This window comes from Anopheles stephensi, chromosome 2, assembly GCF_013141755.1.
Source record: "Anopheles stephensi strain Indian chromosome 2, UCI_ANSTEP_V1.0, whole genome shotgun sequence".
Lineage (NCBI taxonomy): Eukaryota > Metazoa > Arthropoda > Insecta > Diptera > Culicidae > Anopheles > Anopheles stephensi.
The window spans coordinates 33,498,638-33,517,317 of NC_050202.1; the positions used below are offsets into that span (position 1 = coordinate 33,498,638).

An 18,680-nucleotide genomic window follows, 5' to 3' on the forward strand; every position below is an offset into this window, starting at 1 on the left:
ACTAATTCCCCAGTATCGATAAATCTAATCTAAGTACTTTGCTCCGGTAAAACTCATCCTGGTCATTCGGTTCCGTACCGACCGGTTTTACACTAATTTGAATATGGAAGGATCATCTGCTCCTGTGTCCTTGTGCATGATATACGGTAAGGAGGTCGGACTGCTGGATGGATAAAATATGGCTGTACAAAAGTATCATTTGAGTTTTTATCGACCGTAGAGTAGTGTTCTTCAATATCCGTTACTTTTTAAAAGCTCAAGCTTATCCGATAATTGCAAAAAGTTAAGTAGCGATTTTGGATCCTTGAAAATTCCTAATAAGAAGTATCTACATGGTATATTTGTTTTATTAAAACTTAAAGAAATATTTAAAACTTTAAAATTCACGCTTTATACTTTTATATAATTTGAGGCTACAGACAGCCATCAATACGCTACACAATTCAATAATATTATTCCAGTTGGTGAGTGAACTTACGTGAAGGATTTTTATGAAATATATCGAAAAAAAAATTCCATTAATTGTTACCTAGGTAGGTAGGTCTTTGTTTGTACAACCACTAGCGCAAAAGCTTTTAAAAATCCAACGAAAAAGCAATGCTATCACGTAATAAAAATAGCAGACGATAAAACAAACTACCCACGACCTCAGTGGTAACAACAAAACACAAATACACGCACACACACACCCAACTCTTGAAACGTCACTAGAAAAACCCCACAAATAATCTAACCGACAACCACAACGGAACACCTTCACACACTCATCCACTGGCAAGTCTTGGCAACCGTCAGGATGAATGCCAGCTTACACAACTAACAAAGCGATGACAAAGTTGACTGCTGCTTGCGGTACGGGAAAAACTGTTGCTTTCGTCACATACACACGTTCCAGGAACTCGAAAATGGGGGAAGCGGTGGGAGAAAGTTTTGCGGTAAACTCATAGTAACAAACCCGCCCGCTTTCAACTGCCAACAAAGCTTTCCAACTTTGCCGCCCATTTTAAAGCTTTCTCCTATCGTAGCGAGTGTGTGCGTGTTCTGGTGCTGGACAGAGAGAAGGTTAATTTGTTCTAAATGGTGCTTCCACGTGTATGTATTCAGAGACTCGAGAGTTTATCACTCATTTGCTAAGCTTCAAGTCAGACGGTTAGTTTTAGAAGGCTCTTCTTGTAATTAGCGTGCTACCTGGAATCCAGGCCCCGGTCAAGGTTCGCATTCAGGAAGAAAGAAGTATGTAACTCCAATTGTAATCCACAATTTATGGAACTTTTACTTTCAATTGTTAAAGCTTTTTTATTATTCCTTCTACTCTGAATTTCCTCAACATACAAATGAGGGCTCCCATCGAATTAAATCAAACAATCAAATCAATACCACAAACTCACATTTAAACTCCCAAATCGCTACGATGACACACACAAAATGCGAGTCCAATTTTAAGTTGTATTGACACTGTTCTCGTTCTGTACAGTGAACACATCATGTCGTACCCCGTCGGCGCGTCGTGATGCAGTTTTAATTAGTTTGGTTTCCATAAAGACTTTCTGTGAGTAGCGCTCTGACAAGAGACACCTCGATCTAGATCACACTCGTTTCACGTCGTTCTGCTTCCAAAACGGGAACTTTTAACACACTTTTCGAAGATGCTACACCACCCCCGGTACGGTTGCAAGTGAGGCTCAACCGTCGTGATCGCTTTTTCGTGTAGATTAAATTAAACAAATGTGAGCACTCCAGTGAGTTTGTCGCCATTTCTTCCCCGGGCTTCAGAGTGCAACAACACACGGAACATAAAATATCGATTAGTACAGCTTTTAGAAATTGCATACGAAACCGTCGGCTCGACTGACCGACCTTAATCTATCTTATCCTTTATCCATGGGCTAGAATCCAGGATTGGCAATGTCCCAACAGTGGAGTAGGCGAGGGACGGTGCACGCAAGAAGGCCGGCGAGGAAAGCCGCTCACCAGCTGAGGTCGAATAATGTATGTTTGCATCAGAATGGTTTGTTAGGCGGGTTGAACGAGAGACGGTCGGCCGATTACAATTTCTAATATTACGGATGGCTTTACGACATTGTTTTCCACCATGTTGGAGCATGGTGCATCTGATCTAGCGAAAGGCAAATGGACGTACTACACAATTATGTAAGGCGTCCGATGCTCTATACACACACGCAAAATCAACTGCGAATATGTACCCGTCGTCATTGACTTAGTGCGATTTTTCATTGGCTGTTGTAGTCTCTCGCAAAAAATAATCGACGTCTGAATAGTATGAACAAGAGCTTAATTTGAATGGTTAATTAGAGAAGGTTTTTGAGTTTGAATTTGAAATAATATCTTAGAACAGAATAATAAAAATAATCTTTGTAAGTTACAGCTTTTTGCAAATAAAAAAAAAAAACAATCAACCAATTGTTATCGGTCCACAGTACCCCAAGCAACAAAATTTGCAAAACGACCGCACATCACTGTGTAAATGTAAGCCTTTGGGTTGGCAAAACAATACGATGCGAAAAGTGCAAAACGATGTGATCACGACGGATGTGATCTTCATAAATAAAGCACGAGCTTTAACGACTGCTGCTACCACCTCCTAACTAACACGCGCGTACGTGAGACGGCAAATCGTCTTGACCGCAACCGACATCACGTCCCACGATGCAATGGCACGTATACGAATTTATTTTCAATTGTTTTGCATTTACCAGCGCATTTCAAACGGCGAGGACAACATTTTTACACTTCACGAATGCACTTCACTGCTTTCGCGAACCTATTATGTGCAGGCAACACAGCCCCGCACTGCCCACGGTGCCTTTCTTGTAGTTCCCAAGTGTTCGCGAGGTGAGTGTTGTTGAAAATGAATCAACGTCATTTTTTATTCCTTTCAGTGCCGGTGGCTTCGGTACCATGTACGTGCGATGAATGCAACTGCAACAATCATTGCCGCGGTGTCGGGTGGTGGCCGTCAGAAGAAAAACGAGAGTAATGTGCCAAAGCTACTGGGAAAAGTGTAAACGGGATCTTTACAAAGGGTTGAAATGACTTCCTTAAAAACGACCTTAAAATCTGACTGGTTGCAAGTAGTTTGAATAGTGAGGTTGAATCAACGCATTATTTGGGTGACTTTTTTCCTCAATTTCATAGGTTTTTGCATTTCTTGGCCTTTTCATTTCGGGTCATCACACATCAAACCTTCGATGGATCTTATATCTTATGATAAAATAACGACAAATAAAACAATGGCAAGTAATAAATACATTTCAGGCGATGTCATTAAATATCCAAAAAAGAGGACATAATTTTTAAGCTTTATTCAGCATTCGGAATCAACATAAGCAGGCACAGCTGCATGTGGCATGTTTGTAAGGGTAGCGTTAATAGCAATGTGATGAAAACCGAGTCAATCAAGGATCACCCAGGCGATCCTGCGGTCCGGAAATATACGTCGATAAGCAAACGACGGCACGGAATACGCCCGACAATGAAGGTTTATGCTAACACAAACCTAAAGAGGTACTATCTCTTTTAGATTTTGCCATCTCTATTTAGCAACCAACCCTTAGTTAATAAGAGCAAAATATTAAAAAACCTTAACTTGGTATCCTCAAGTCTTTTGAGAGAATCTGTCAGATTTAGATAACAATTGATCAAGAGTTCATTGTTAGATACTTTTTCTGATTCATTCAGAAGAACAGTTTAATTTGCTTGACTCAAGCAAAGCAAGCTATAATTTGCTTGACTCAAGAGATTCGTCTCAAAAGTGTCGTCAATAAATACAAGCGTCCACTGATAAGAAAAGATCTTGGTCTATCCAGCAAAAAGCCAAGAAAATCTGAAACACTTCTAGTAATTATGCAGAACTTTCGGGATTGATCACTCTACACGTGGCCTACCCATCTACAGCGGGTGTCGTATGCAATGTTAATCCCACATTAACACCTATTTGACAGGAATTCTGTTTCGACAATCGATTAAACCTATAATGCACATTAGTCTTATTGCATGATCCTCTTCTTTCAGAGCAATCTACAATATTCAGAGGTCTTGGTCTACCCTTTCTGGCTTCCTTGATTAAATTTGACACGTAACTGGATATTCTATTTTATGGACGACTCCCAGTCTTGTAATGTGAAAGATAGGCATCACTGGTACTAAGTCCTTGCACCATCATTATTGAGGACAACCCTGGCCAAAAAGAGATGACACCCTAGCTGTCAAATTGAGTGAAACTCAGAAGCGCAATCGCTCTCTTTGTGATCAACCGCGTACTTAGACGGACGTAAGTTTGAGACTATCAAGTAAGCAAGCAAATACAACAATTGCGACGCATTGCAAATTACGAACAGTTGCTGCCTCATAACACACTTGACAATAACAGTTTGACAAATCGGAGCATGTTATCACAAAAATGTACACATCGAAATATCTTCTAATGAAAAAATGAATAAAATATTTTTATCATTTATTTTGAAATCATGTTGAAATGCAAAGAGCTGAACAAGAATAGGACTACAACATTGAATTCACGACACATAGCAAGTAAGGGATCAGAAAAACCGAAATGGGAACGGCGTTGATCTACGCCAAGTAATCTCGGAGTGTTCTCGCCAGTACATAAATTTTGGTCGCAGAGAGCAGAGCCGCGTAGCAGCCTCGCTACGACCTCTGCATGTTGCCAGCACGCTGTCGCAGTGTAGCTAAGTCAAAGAGCACACAGTGACCTCTATCATCTACAGTAGTATTCTAAGAACATAGTGCCCTGCTGAATTTTCCATGGATGGACTCCAGAAGCACCAGTTCGTCGGATCAGAAAGTCGGATAAGCTAAATGCCCCCGTCAAATATTCTAGCAGGCCAAAAAATTACTTGCTTTTGGGGACGATGTGCTCCAACTTGTCTTGAAAGCTCCCCCAGCTTGTCTGAAACCCTTGAAAAAGATGAAGATGAAGAAAAACCCATGAAGATGATGTTCTAAATTTAATATTTTACTCTGCTTCCTAGCCTTATTTTCAAAGAGCACCTAGTTTTTTGGATTTAAAGCCGTTATCTGTCTTGAGCTGTAATATCTCATAGCTCTCATAGACACAATGCATTTTACTTGAATTACTAAAAATTGAATGGAGAAACACACTCTAACTAAGGTTTAGCCCCTTAAAACAGCGTGTTGGAGATTCATACTTTACTCTTTGTACCATTTAAACGTTCTATAAACGTCATTCCAGCTATCTTCAATCGTTACAATATTTACAGTATTGTCAATATTTTCTGACCTGGAAATTTTCGCAGAAGGGATTCCACCGAAAGTAAAAGTAAATGTCCATGAGACCATGGAGCGCCACAAGGATTTCAAGACATGAAAAATCTAAAAACGGAAATTTCCATCTAAAATATTTAAAAATAGTAAAACATAAATTTGATAAATTGAGTGACCAGTAAATGCGACAGCGGCTCCGGTACTCACACGGTAGGACCGGGGTTCAAATCTCATTAGAGCTGTTCTCCCGTAGTGAGGAGTGACTATCCAACTATATGGTAAGAATACGTCTATTAAATTTAGTCCTATAAAGCTGATCAAAAAGCATAGTAATCAAAACGTCGTTTTATTAGATAATTATTGTAGCATAAATAAACTGTCCGGCAATACGGCGTCAAGCCGTAATACTAAAAATTTAAATAAAATAAATAAAATGTCTCACCGCTTCAAAGCTGATTAGTTTCATGTAATCAACGAATACTAATTTCTCATCCTGCTATTTACAATATATCCTCAACCACCATGGGATCCTGCTACAACTAATACAACATGTCGCGATATTTAGATGAAATACCCGGAAAAGCATACGACGCATGTTTGCGTTCAATTAAAAGGTTTGTTATTAATGAGGCAACAATGCTGTGACCATCGTTCTGGGTTGTGCCTTGCGGGTAATTAGCAAATTCGCTAATTGATGCGTATCGTACCAAGAAACAATCTGTTGCGCCATTTTTGCTGCTGGTTTGTGTATAATTATTCACAACATACCGATCTAGCTGGTATGCGAACCGGTGATAAATTCTCGCGTCTGTGTGTCAACTAAATTAAAACTGTTAAATAATTTATTTGATCAAAACATTATTCGGGGCGGTCCGGTGGCCGAGGAGACAGCGGCGCCAGTCTTCACACGGCAGGGCCGGGGTTCACATCCCATCCAGACCGCCTGCCCGTACGTAGGGTTGGCTACTTTACTACGGGTAAAATTAAGTCACAGAAAGCCAGAAATGGCAGGTCGAGACCTCTCGAGGTTTTAGTGCCAAGGAAGAAGAAGAAGAAAACATTATTCATTTCAGGCAACAAATGTAGGATGTCTATAAAGATAAAGTATATTTTAGACAACTCAATCTCAAGAAGAGTTTCGGCTATTGTGATACATTTGTAAAAATCACATTTAATATTGCAGCTTTTGGGGGGGAGGGGAAAACAAAGCATTCCCACTAACAGTAATATTTTTCAATGATTTAAAATATACGCATTTGATTAAAGTGCTGCAGAGAAATAGAATTTCCAACGAGATTCGCTTCCAAACATTTTAAATACCTCCTGCATACATTGTAAGGGTGTTTCAGTGTCAACATGCTCATTCAATTGTACACTTTGTTTAATATTAACCCCCTACTGCCGGAATATTTACAACACCACCGGCATAAAACCACACGCTAAATATATAACGTACTCTATTAGCCATCTAATAATGTCATACACTTCCAAACGCATTCGCTCTTTACGCGCTCGCGAAACACTCCAATCATTTGGTTTGTGGCGACCGTGTGGTTTATTCATTATTTATTTGCATCACAAATAATCATTTGTACGATGATAAATCACAATACTGTGAGCTGAGGGAAAAAAATATGATTAAACTTGTAGAAAAAAAGTGCATGATGGATGTCATGTTTTTATGCACTTCACATCACTGTTCACCATTAAACGAGCCAGACAAAAAAAACAGATTTGCCTGATGAATGTGTATCCATTATGGTTGAAACTATGTTTTTAACTCATAGCTGGGAGTTGTGCTTCGCAGTAAAGTGATTTGTTTAATATTATGCACTGGTAGGTACTCGCTACCATCAACCACGACACATGTTATGTTGAAGGGTGTACCAACGATAGGAATAGCGAGATAATTTTTTTTATCGAACTTGCCACTATCTGTCGACTTGTAATATTTCTACGAGCCTTTCAATAATTAAACAACCCGAGGATACACTTTTGGTTTGCAGTTTCTTACCAAATCGATGCATTTACATTTCTCTAATATTAATTTCATCATCATAAACATACTTCCTATTACGCCTTGAATATCTTATCAAATCTTGAGGATGCAATGATCAACGGATCTGATAGCTTGTCATATGACTTACATTGTGGGGCGATTACATTGCCTGTCTGAGATTCGCGGAAGGACAAATAGCAGCAGCAGTAGTTCCAAGAAAACAACTCAAATTAATTGATTGATCCTTCAACAACATGCCTTCTGAAATAGGATCTTATGCATTAGTTTTCTGGGAAAGATATGTATGATGTTGATCACAATTATCGACATCCTTGGTGGGTGAAACGCACCTGAGATCAATTTAAACAACCGATACCATAGACACTTGGCCCTAAACGATTCATTTTAAGTGTCAGTCAAATAGTTCTTGATGTAAAAAGAAATCGAAATCGGGTCAAGCCATATTCATCTTTGGATCCTCCTATTAAAACTTTCACAGAACATACTTGATATTGTATAAAAAACATACTGTATCAACTTACACTGAATAATCACATAAAAACTTTAAATTGAATAAGTCCTCTATTAATGCAAACGCTCTAACTTTTCATTCACTTTACTGGACGTTCATTGCCTCACTGCTTCGCCAAACATTTCAACGCTCTTTTCGCTCATGTCTAAATTAATAGTCATTTAACGAGCCAGTAGATTTACATAATTGATTGCTTTATCGATTATTCGGCTACGGTATGCCCATGAAGTCGATGCACGATATCAAACTCGATCGATGAAAACGATTGCTTAATCTACTTCTAATAGTATTCAGAGACTTACAGAAATTTAAATGATAATGACAATGGTTAAATTTTTGCCTATTAAATAAAGTTCTGAAATGCAATTAAAAAATTGATGATAAACAGTAAAAAAGAATAAATTCTTGCTGAATTTTTGCCTCTTCCGAACACGATTCTGCGTGAATCTCATTTTTCATTGTAGCTTACGCGACACGTAGGGTCTGGAGTGGTCTGATGGATCAGTTTGACTAACTATTCGGCTGAGGAAAATGGCAGGGACAACAACCAAGCCATAAAATAGCTTACTAACTGATCGTTTAGATTAGTTCTTTCATGGATATCAACTTTAAAGAATTATTTTACTCATATCAAGGTAGTCAACCGGTCGTTGGAACGGTCCTGATGGGAATGAATCACCAAATAGTTTATTTTACCATAAAAAACCAACGTCTTGCGCTCTACAAAAAAATAAAAGCTAATCATAACACCGAGATAATTTTTAAAAGTACATCACGGAAGAAATTTTCCTTACGTTGCGTTTCTCTGTTAAGCCAGTTTTCTTGATTGACACGATTGCCTTCAAGCATTCATCACATACCTACAGTCTGTGCATAATTGTGTTCGTTCCACTCGGTAAGGCATAAAGATAAATTTTGAAGAGAAGTGGGAGTAAAAAAACGGAACAAATACCTCTCACAACCTTGTGGTAAGGAGCAAGCTAACTGTAGTCAAACGCTACAGTGCTAATTAAAAACATACATCGTTTGGCGTTCAAGTACACTGCGTTCAGGTAGCTCGGTGTACCATAATTGTGTACCGAAAACAAGTGTCCTTTCAGCAGATGTGCAATGTCAACGAGCAGAGAAGACGTTGCGTGGTAGATTTTATTTTAAATTAAAAAATTGTTTAGTTTTTTTCGATCCTAATAAGATAACTTCCTCATCACTTTATCAGAGCTTCAGTGTTGGTCAATAATTGGCCAATCGCAATTTATGATTAATTCAAAAACAATTTTATACTATTCCTTTGAAGAACGAGTACAAACAAGTGATGAAAGCGAAATTGAGTTTCTATCTCTATTAGCAATGCAACAGGAGATCATTTTGGCAATAATTCGGTCTACAAACCACATATTTCAAACCGAATTACTATTCGTTCAATATTTATTGGAACTGCCGATCAAAAAATCAAGTAAATCAACTGTAGGAATGCTTTTCTTCCAAGAAAAATGTATCAAAATGTAAGTATATAGTCTGAAGACTGAAGTGATTGCAATAGATTGCTCGTTGCTGGAGTAATAAATTGAACGATCTGGAACGGATATGATTTGATGCAGGTTCTGCCGTATTAGCTATCGACGTCGCGACTATGACCATACCATATCATTTTGTAATTAGTCGATCGACTCAGTGGTCTATTAGGTATCGTTTTTTCGTTCTACCACGGATACGTCAATATCGATTCTCAGCAAAATTCTGCGTACACTCAAGAACTACTAAATTATCATCGCGATCTACGATTACTTTTTTAAAAATACTTATTAAATGAGGGCCAAGGTGATAACGGCGCCGGTCTTCACACGGCAAGACCGGTGTTCAAATCCCATCCAGAGTCCGCCTCTCAGGGCTGACTGTCCTGTTAAGGTTAAAATCAAGTCACAGAAAGCCAGTAATGGCAAGCCGAGACCTTTCCAGGTTGCTGTGCCAAGGAAGAAGAAAAAATAATAATTTAAATTGTAACTCATAATTGGCGATTTAAAAAACAGGAAGGGAAAAGATCTCAGCCGTACTTTTACTTTAAACCCATTTCTTTCTGCTTTTATCCCATAAAATAATACCCACGATGCGATTTTTCATTAAAATGTTGTTTTTAATATTCTATTTAATTAAACGTAGTCTTAGCAATATACAACCAATCCTGCCCGGGATAAGGCAAACCCCAGGGAGGAATGCCTGGTGCTTATTGTACGGCATCAGCATAAGATATACTAATAATACGATTTTGAGCCGTCTTAAAAAATAATACGTAAATAAATAAAAATGGTACTCAATTCAAAACATTAATTACTATTTCTTTTCATCATAACCTTCTCAAGTTATTTATACCAAAACCGATCTAAATTTAAAATTGAAATTTGTTTTAAAACTCACGAATCTTTTAAGAGCTCGTGCCATACATAAAATAATCCCTATTTCATCTATTTCACCTAAACGTTTTTCCTCCTAACTAAAACTATGACACCAACAATGCGCACAAGACTTCCGTCAGTACTTCCCAATCTTTCTCACACACCTTTCCTATCTCCTCGTCTAACAGCGTTCAAGGACTGGTCGCAGAACACAAAAAAAACCCTCCACCAACTTATCTCATTTTGTGGGTGCCATTTTGACGGTCTAGGCAAAAATTAATTAGTCCTCTCGGAGAGAACTGGAGCATCCGGTTGGAAACCACTAGGTGTAATTCATTTGCAAACTACGCAAAAATCCTACCACTGTCTGTGAACCCGACCACGGTACAAAACTTCGGACGGTACTGGGTGTACATGCTCACCTGCTTAAAGTGTGCAGAGTCAGTGTTGAAAGATGGTTCTTTCAAGCATCTTTTCTGAAGGGAATGCCCGAGAAGACACGAAAGTAAACAAATCGCTGTTCAGAATATTTTCCTTTGGGGCGTTTTTCTTGAAGAGACAGCATCAGAAGAGGACTTTTTCATGCGGTGTAGAAGTGAAAGTGAATACGACGAACATTTACTAAAATATAAGAAATTTTAGCAAACTTTTTTTTGATTCTCATAATTAAAATTTATGTTTTTATATAACCTTTGTTCAACGACGACATAACCATCGCACAGTTTAATCAAAATGATGAATAAGTCAGCTGGAATTTTAAGATTTTTTTTACATCTGATTAAATTCAGATTATTTTCATGGTTGTTTAGCTGATCATTGCAAACGTTTTCAACTTGTAATGCTACCTCCATTTAAATATGTATGATGCGCATAGTCCAATTTGACCTTTTTTTGCGATTAAATATAGGCCAACTTTTGGTCAGATCTTTGATTCTCAATCTTTATGCGAACAGCCTTACTCTAGTGGAGCCAATTAGTCTGTCGATGATGAAAACTATTTCCATGGCGCCAATCTATTTTGTAGGCCGATTGCTTAAACAGCATTGCTGTCTCGACCCGGCCAAACCTACACTGATAAATCAGTTGTTGGACGGCGTCCAGACTGTGACATCAGCAAATCGCTTGCCAATACTTTTCTGTTTGATATGCCACAGTTGATCGAAACTTCTGCGTTAAAATAATGCCACTAGAACGTGTTTGTGTTAGGAAAATAAAGTAATTCAGATGTAAGTTATGCAGGCTTAGCAATAGTTATCGGCCTAAACAGTGGATTTTATGGGCGAGATTACAGCTACTATTAACTGCATGGTGTTCAATGGATTATTCTTATGGATATGAAGATTAAGGATAATCCTTTGCGAATGCAACATTCAGATGATGCTGCCGTACACCATGCTATCTGACTATTCCACTATGATAAAATCGATGCCTTTCTCATGGCAATCGACCATTTTAAATTAAATTGACTTTAATTTTGATTATGATAACTCAGTTTTCATAAAAACCAAGCCACCCTTCTAAAAACTAATGCAAAACCACCAATACCCAGTACTAGTATAGTTTAAAGAATCTGGTCTTCCAAGTTCTACACTCCACATGAAACCGCGAGTTGTCTTGTCCTGCCATTTCAGACATCCTTACTGTTCCCCTACCTTAAAAGCCTGTCTTTCATAAGGGCGAAAAGATCCAAATAGAATTTAATTCTGGTCACTTAGCAACTGTTTACGCTTGAATTATGTCACCGGACTATTCTATTTTTGCATTCTGATGGCTAAAGAAGTGTAGCTCCCCATTTTTCTTATGTTCTCTGAGAACTAAAAACTTTATAAAATCACGCAAACACACTTTCAACTTGATTTATAAACTGTGTCTGTTTTATTCTCCTGGTTTGGATGGTTTGCTTAAATCATTTCACATCAAACAGATTGGCCTACAAACAACATAGTATTCGGTTAAGAATCATTGCAAAATCGCGGATGAACACCCCAACAAAGAGTCCGTAGGCTGTCAGCTTTCTCGAAAACTCCTTTTCTGCAAAACGAATGATGTACTTTATTTACTTCTCGTGCCCCAATCGATACATAATTTATTATCAATTTTGATTCATTCAATCCATTAACTCATCGATTTCGGGTTTTTCAAACAAACGCCCGATCGGAGGTTACAACGGAATTTACTTTATAGTATCAAATTGAACTCTCCGATTTTGGAGCAGTTTATGAGAAACGGCATTTCTGTTCATGCTTACTTGAGTGATAAATCTCAATCTGCTGAACATTACACACCTTAAACAGTAAGCATCCTCGTAATCGTAATCGACTGGATCGCACTGGAAAACGATCGACTAATGTATTGGTTGAGAAGATTAGCTATTAAGTCTTTTAATTCACTTACAGCATAGATTCTTATTTGGTGATATTAACTAGCATTCATTGATACTTATTTTCAAGGCAAAAATAAAGTTTAATAGCTTTTGGAAACAGTTTGTTTTATTTTGATGAAATGATCTTTTGCCTCGATTATTTTAATTGCGCTAAGAAAAATATACAGCGGAGCTCATTTGGGATAGGGATCCATTCCATGGTTTGAAGAAGGAAATGTCTTCGAACCGATGTGAATTATACTCTGTCATGTATTTTCTACCCAAAAGCTTTAAGCAGTATGGCCAGCCAGTTTCTCACGAATAAAATAAACATGCGAAAACGGCCTTTCTTTCGGATTGTTTTCATATCTTAAAGTTTAAATTAAAAAAAAATCAATCAGCTCATCATTCGAGTTGCCTAACCACAGTATTTCATAGATATGTTTAAACGACCTACCGATGCACGTGTATAGCTAAACGAAGCCCTAACATCCCACACATGCTATCGGAAGGAGCTCATGATAAGAACTGGTACCCAAGGGTACATATTCACCCGAATTTCCACTTCGATCAGCTGTTCGTACATCCCATGTTCGGAGAATTCACCCGTCGGCTACAGTTTGCAACAGCTCGTCGGAAATCTTTAGGACGGATGAACGTTTTGATTGAGCAAGTTCATAATAGGTCTCGATGATGCCACCCAGGTTAATGTTTTATTCATTTCAACTTTTACTGTGAGTTGACTTTCCGCAGAAGTCTGTATAACAAACTCCATGCTTTTGATGATTTCATGATACGTCGAAAGCGTTGCTTTAATCTTAAACAATTTAAGGGTCTTAACTGCTTGGCATTTTATAGTTTCACCTATCAAGAGAAAATTATTTGTCTTCGTAGATCTTAAATAAACAGCGTATGTCTGAATTTCTCGAAACTCATAACAACAAACTACAAGTCTTATATAAACAACAAATTGGCAGCTTTCCTTCTTCCACTGCAACTTCGCGGTTTGTTATACAAATAAGAATGAATTTGAATATATTTATTAGTTTTTACGCAACACATATAAACAATTCCCTCCATTGCCGCTCGCTCGGTACGAGGCAAGTCCAGCATTCAGCAGTGACAGCAAGGACGGTTACCCACGTGCTTGTGCTTGGTGCAAAAGCTTCAAACTAGCTACCACACACAACAACTTCCGCCCGAGTGTCTTGTGCAACTGTAAATTCATTCCGAACATCTTCCTCCCATTCGGCGGTAGCTCGGTACTCGGGTAAGGTAAGTTCAATATGACCACCAATACTAGGCAAAGGATAGAAAACCCGACGGAAAACTTTCTCCTTTTGCATCAACGATTGCAATCAGACACATCCGTGCAGGCAATATCCTGCAGCAAACTGGGCTTACCGTCGCCATTATTGGCTCAGGCAAAACGTGCAATGCAAATGTGTGACAACAGGTTGAGGCAGCGTTATTTGCGCTAGCGTCGAGATAGCATGCAACTTGCTGAGATAAGTAAAAATTTGCGGGGCTTTACGCTGATTGCTGTTTCATAAATACTGAAGCATTTTACAAATCCAAATATCCAAATTGTTTAAACAACGACTTGTTAAAGGTTCACCGTGACTATCAGGAAAAGAATCGCACAGTTGATTTCCTTCAATCAACGAGGGAACGCTCAACACATGAAATGATTAATTTTCTGTCGTGTTATGTGCCCTTTCTCAACAGGCGCACTCAGTAACATTGATTATTTTAACATGAAAATTAAAAATCACTTTTTTTGTAGGAACTGTCCCAGGTCCGCTCAACATTACACATCATTGTTTTTTACCATTTAAACAACACATAAGAGTGCTTTTCTGTTGTAATATTGATGTCCAATTCCTTTTGAAGTATCATCGAAATGGACTTCACAAACAATTTAACCTGACAGCAGCCAAAGAGCAATATAAGGTAGAACCAACTAATTGTAATGAAAACATTAATCACAATCGTCCATGAAGCCTGTGATCTCAATTGATAAGGTCTCTGTAAAAATTCATTTTATTTTTAGCTACTTATTCCTCCTCTTCTTTTGTCCTTACTAACGACTCAACCAATTCAAACATATTATGGAAAAAAACACCACGAGATGCATCCCCAACACAAACTATTTCAAGAAAATCGCGGAGAAAACGCATACGGTAGAATAAAACTCAATTATTGTTAGAGCCTCACTATTCCGACCGCAGAACCTGGGAGTTCTTAATAGTTTACTGGGAATCAGACACCTTTGCTCAACTCACCGTGCACTACGAGTGCAGCGTGCAGTTTTGCCAAGAAGCGTTATCAATTTCAACATTATTTTTGTTGTTGTTGTGTTCTGGATAAATTACAAATGAACACCCTCATGGCAGAAATAAAGTGAATGAAGTCCCAGGAATGGTACTTGGATTATATTTCTTCTGAACCGACGTTAGCTGTCGGGAGGAAACTGCATCTAAAATACACGTGTACGTCACAATTAGTATAACTTTGCTATTGGATGTATCAACTATTTCATTACTTGCAATAATGCTCCAACTAGTAACAACGCCACAACAACCACACAACTGCATGTTAAGGTCCTTGCTGGAGAACAGATCTTTGGAGTGCTAAAGTGATATAAGAACATGGGACCATCACGACACAAGAACTTGTCATCTTCCCAAGCAATATGAGATATAAGTCCTCAAATTTGGTCGAGCTTTTATATTTCCTTCGGATATACCTTGAACAATTTGAACAGCAATGACGTACAACACGGCATAGTTCAGAAAAAAACACCCGTATGTCGAAATAAAGCTTCTTTAAATCTGTCCAACACCGACGCTTTATGGAACGTTCTGAAGTAAAAAAAACGTATTTCGTTCTGAAGTAAAAAACGTACGTAAGTAAAATTGAAGTAAACAGCAACCTTTTATACATTGCTTTACGCCTCGTAAAAAGCTGTCATCGAACATTAAACAATCTACACGTGTGGAAATGAATGTTTACCACGAACGGTTCTCCAAGAATCTCAATTCAATTTTTCTTCTTGTCGGTTCCTCAATTTTCTCCGTGACGGTTATTGCTTTAAACGAAAGTTTCATCGTGATGTGCGGACCCCACCTCACGATTGGTAACGATTTAAGCTCACAAACAAGAAGTTGGGATCATCTCTATCTGTCGTTTTTGATTCTGCTAAAAAAAACTGAAATATGTTATCTTCTTTAAACGCATACCCAAAACATATTTTCAAATATCCCGTTTTACCCATATTCACTAAAAAATGTGTGCTGCGCTGAGAAATAATCACACTTTTGCATTATTTTCCTATGCACTATTTCTTCCACAGTTTTGTTTTTAGATTTGCATTCACCCGTTTTCAATTATTTCCTTTGTTGGGGCAGTTCTTGTTGGAAAAAAAGCGATACATAACCCTGGACCATCGTTCGCATTTTTCAACTAGCATGAAAGCTCGCTATTAGCACACATAAAGACTGCAGCTCTTGATGCGGTGGAATGCAAATGCGCTCCCGTACCGTTCCCACCGTACGCTTTGTTTGATGAGGAATGTGCAAAAAACCGCTGGCAATACTTTGGCCGTGCCGAGCATCTTACCCAAGGCACGGCGATAGACCACTAACCGAGCGCGGAGGAAGCGACCACGGCACATACCAATTTCATCACCGTAATGTACCCGGAACGCAGCTGGCAAAACGTGACGTCGATTGGTGTGAACACATTTCTTACCATCATATTTCACCAGCGTACCATGGATGCACTCGATACCTGTGGATCCTCTGGACCGGAATACGTTCAAACGATAGCTCACAGGTAACAGGAGCACAGTTTACATTTGCTCCCGGTTTTTTTTCCAATAGGTGAAATTTTGGGTTTGAAAAAAACACAAACACTGCGCTTGCAAACGGTGGTTAACAATTAAGCAACGATAGTTTCAATGCACCGATAGGCACGAAACTAATCAACAAACAATCACCTGGTACGATCACAACAATTCGCTGGCGATGCTTTCTTATCGGAGGATGCACGGTTTGATACATCGAACACATCCTATTGAATATGATCACGATTTCTGATCTTTAAGCAAAATGTAATAGAGCCAAGACTTTTCATATCATTCGACGTACTCTTTTTTTTTTAATCAATAAGAACGACCGTTGGCCGTTTTGCATCGGCATCGTCGCATCGGCATTTTACCCGTAGCAAAGTAGTCAGTCCTGCGTAGAGGGAGCCCCGGACGGCTCCTGTGGCCTAAGGTCTCAGGGATTCAGGGAAGGTTATTCCCTTGTATAACCCAAAGAACTAGGTTAACATGTTTAATACATTTTGGACCGCAGCTTACTTTTTCTTTAATCACTTTTATCTTCACCTTCATCGGCTTGAATTTAGGATCATGTGTAGTCCTATCATAACTATCAACATAAAGAGGTGAATGAGGTCCCATAGACCCATAGCCTCTATAACTAAACGTTGTAATCAAATCTACGATATAACACTCACATCAATCATAAAGATCAGGAAGAAGAATAAAATGAAACAGCTGAACGAATCCAACGGTACTAAAATATTAAAGAAATAAACTAAAAAATAGGTTTGTTTTAGCGTTTGCTTGGTGGAAATCTGTCTTCAGCACAATACTCTACGATTTAATTCAAACAGTAAATAATATTAACAGCCGCTTGCAAGAGCCTAAAAGAGTCTATAAATACTCCGAGAATTTAAAAATGATAATTAAACATAAACAAACTGCACCACAGTCAATGTCAAACATAAAAATAGTGGTCAAACATAAAAAAATAAATCATACAACTTTTATCCTTTTGAAAATTCCAACTCCAGTATTTCCACCAACTTAAACAAAATCGATTTCCATTATTTAACAATCAACAAGAAGTACTGATACTAAGAACTGTTTTTTTTTTTCTTTTGTTATAATAAACCTGGTCAATACGAATAAACTGCGCACAAACATGTATGTACATTAATCATCCGCTTTTGTGAGCTGTTCAATTAGCTTCATACCTGTGCACAACTAAAGCACACCTTGTAAATGTCATTATTTTCCAACACTTTACCAACCAACTCCGCGCGCGTGTGTGTGTGTGTGTGTGTGTGTGTGTGTGTGTGTGTATGGTGTAACTTGCATTCACCTGTCCGGCAGCATTAACAATGAATCGATGCCTGACATTGAAACAATGGCGTGCCAAGCGTACGGCATTTCGGGAAATTGTGATGCGGTTATAGTGAACATTCGTCCTACAAAACGGTGTGTTTCTATTGTGTTGGATACATTCCGATATGCTCCTGGAAGTGTCACAAATGTTTAAAGCTGATATCAAAATTTAAAGTTGCCATATTGAGTACATCTATACACTTAATAATCTTTTTGGTGAGAATGATTTTTCTATTTTGCTCCGTTACACTTTAAATTGAATAGACTACATTAAGTGTTTTTTTAAACAGTCGTATGCACTTGAGTCGAAAGATATAATGCAAAAATCGATTTGCTATGCTCGTTCGTTTCGTGGAATTTGTTCTACCGCAAACTAACTGATATTAATTTCTAGGAACGATTGCCCAAGCTACGAGAGTCGGTTTGGCAGTATTTTATCTCTAATGGATTAACAGTTCCTATCGATAGTTGGAATTGGCAGGCTTGTTTCAAGAACAGTAAAGACAAGAAAGGAGATATAAATTGCAAATATAAGAAACTCTCCTTATATTTCAATAGTGATAGTGTTGCGAATTGCAACGCCTGACCAGCAATCAAAAAGAAGGCGAGTGGATTCTTTAGTATACTTTACTTTATTTTGCGAAACTAAAAATTCGTCCGCTTGGCCCGCTGGTCAGGATCAAAAAGAAAGATCCTTTCCTCGTTATCTCGATCGTCACGCCAGACCACGTCATCCTTCGCTTCGGGTCCGTCCGCCGATGTCGTCCGAAGCAACGCGCCCCCTCGTGGCCGGTAGCACAAGCTGACAAAAGGCGAGCGTGCCGTCCTCCAATGATCGCGTCGTTACCATAAAGTGACAGTCCACCAGTCGTTTTGCTGTGCTAAACGATAACCTTTTGCGCGACGTTTAGCGTGACCAGCTTAACCACCGGCCT

At 38.5% G+C, this 18,680-nt stretch overlaps 1 protein-coding gene across 2 annotated transcripts in view; it reads right to left on the reverse strand.

The window, feature by feature from the left end:
- LOC118506294 overlaps window positions 1–18,680 on the reverse strand; it is a 58,439-nt gene that overhangs the window by 31,274 nt on the left and 8,485 nt on the right. The gene's annotated exons all lie outside the window — the stretch shown is intronic.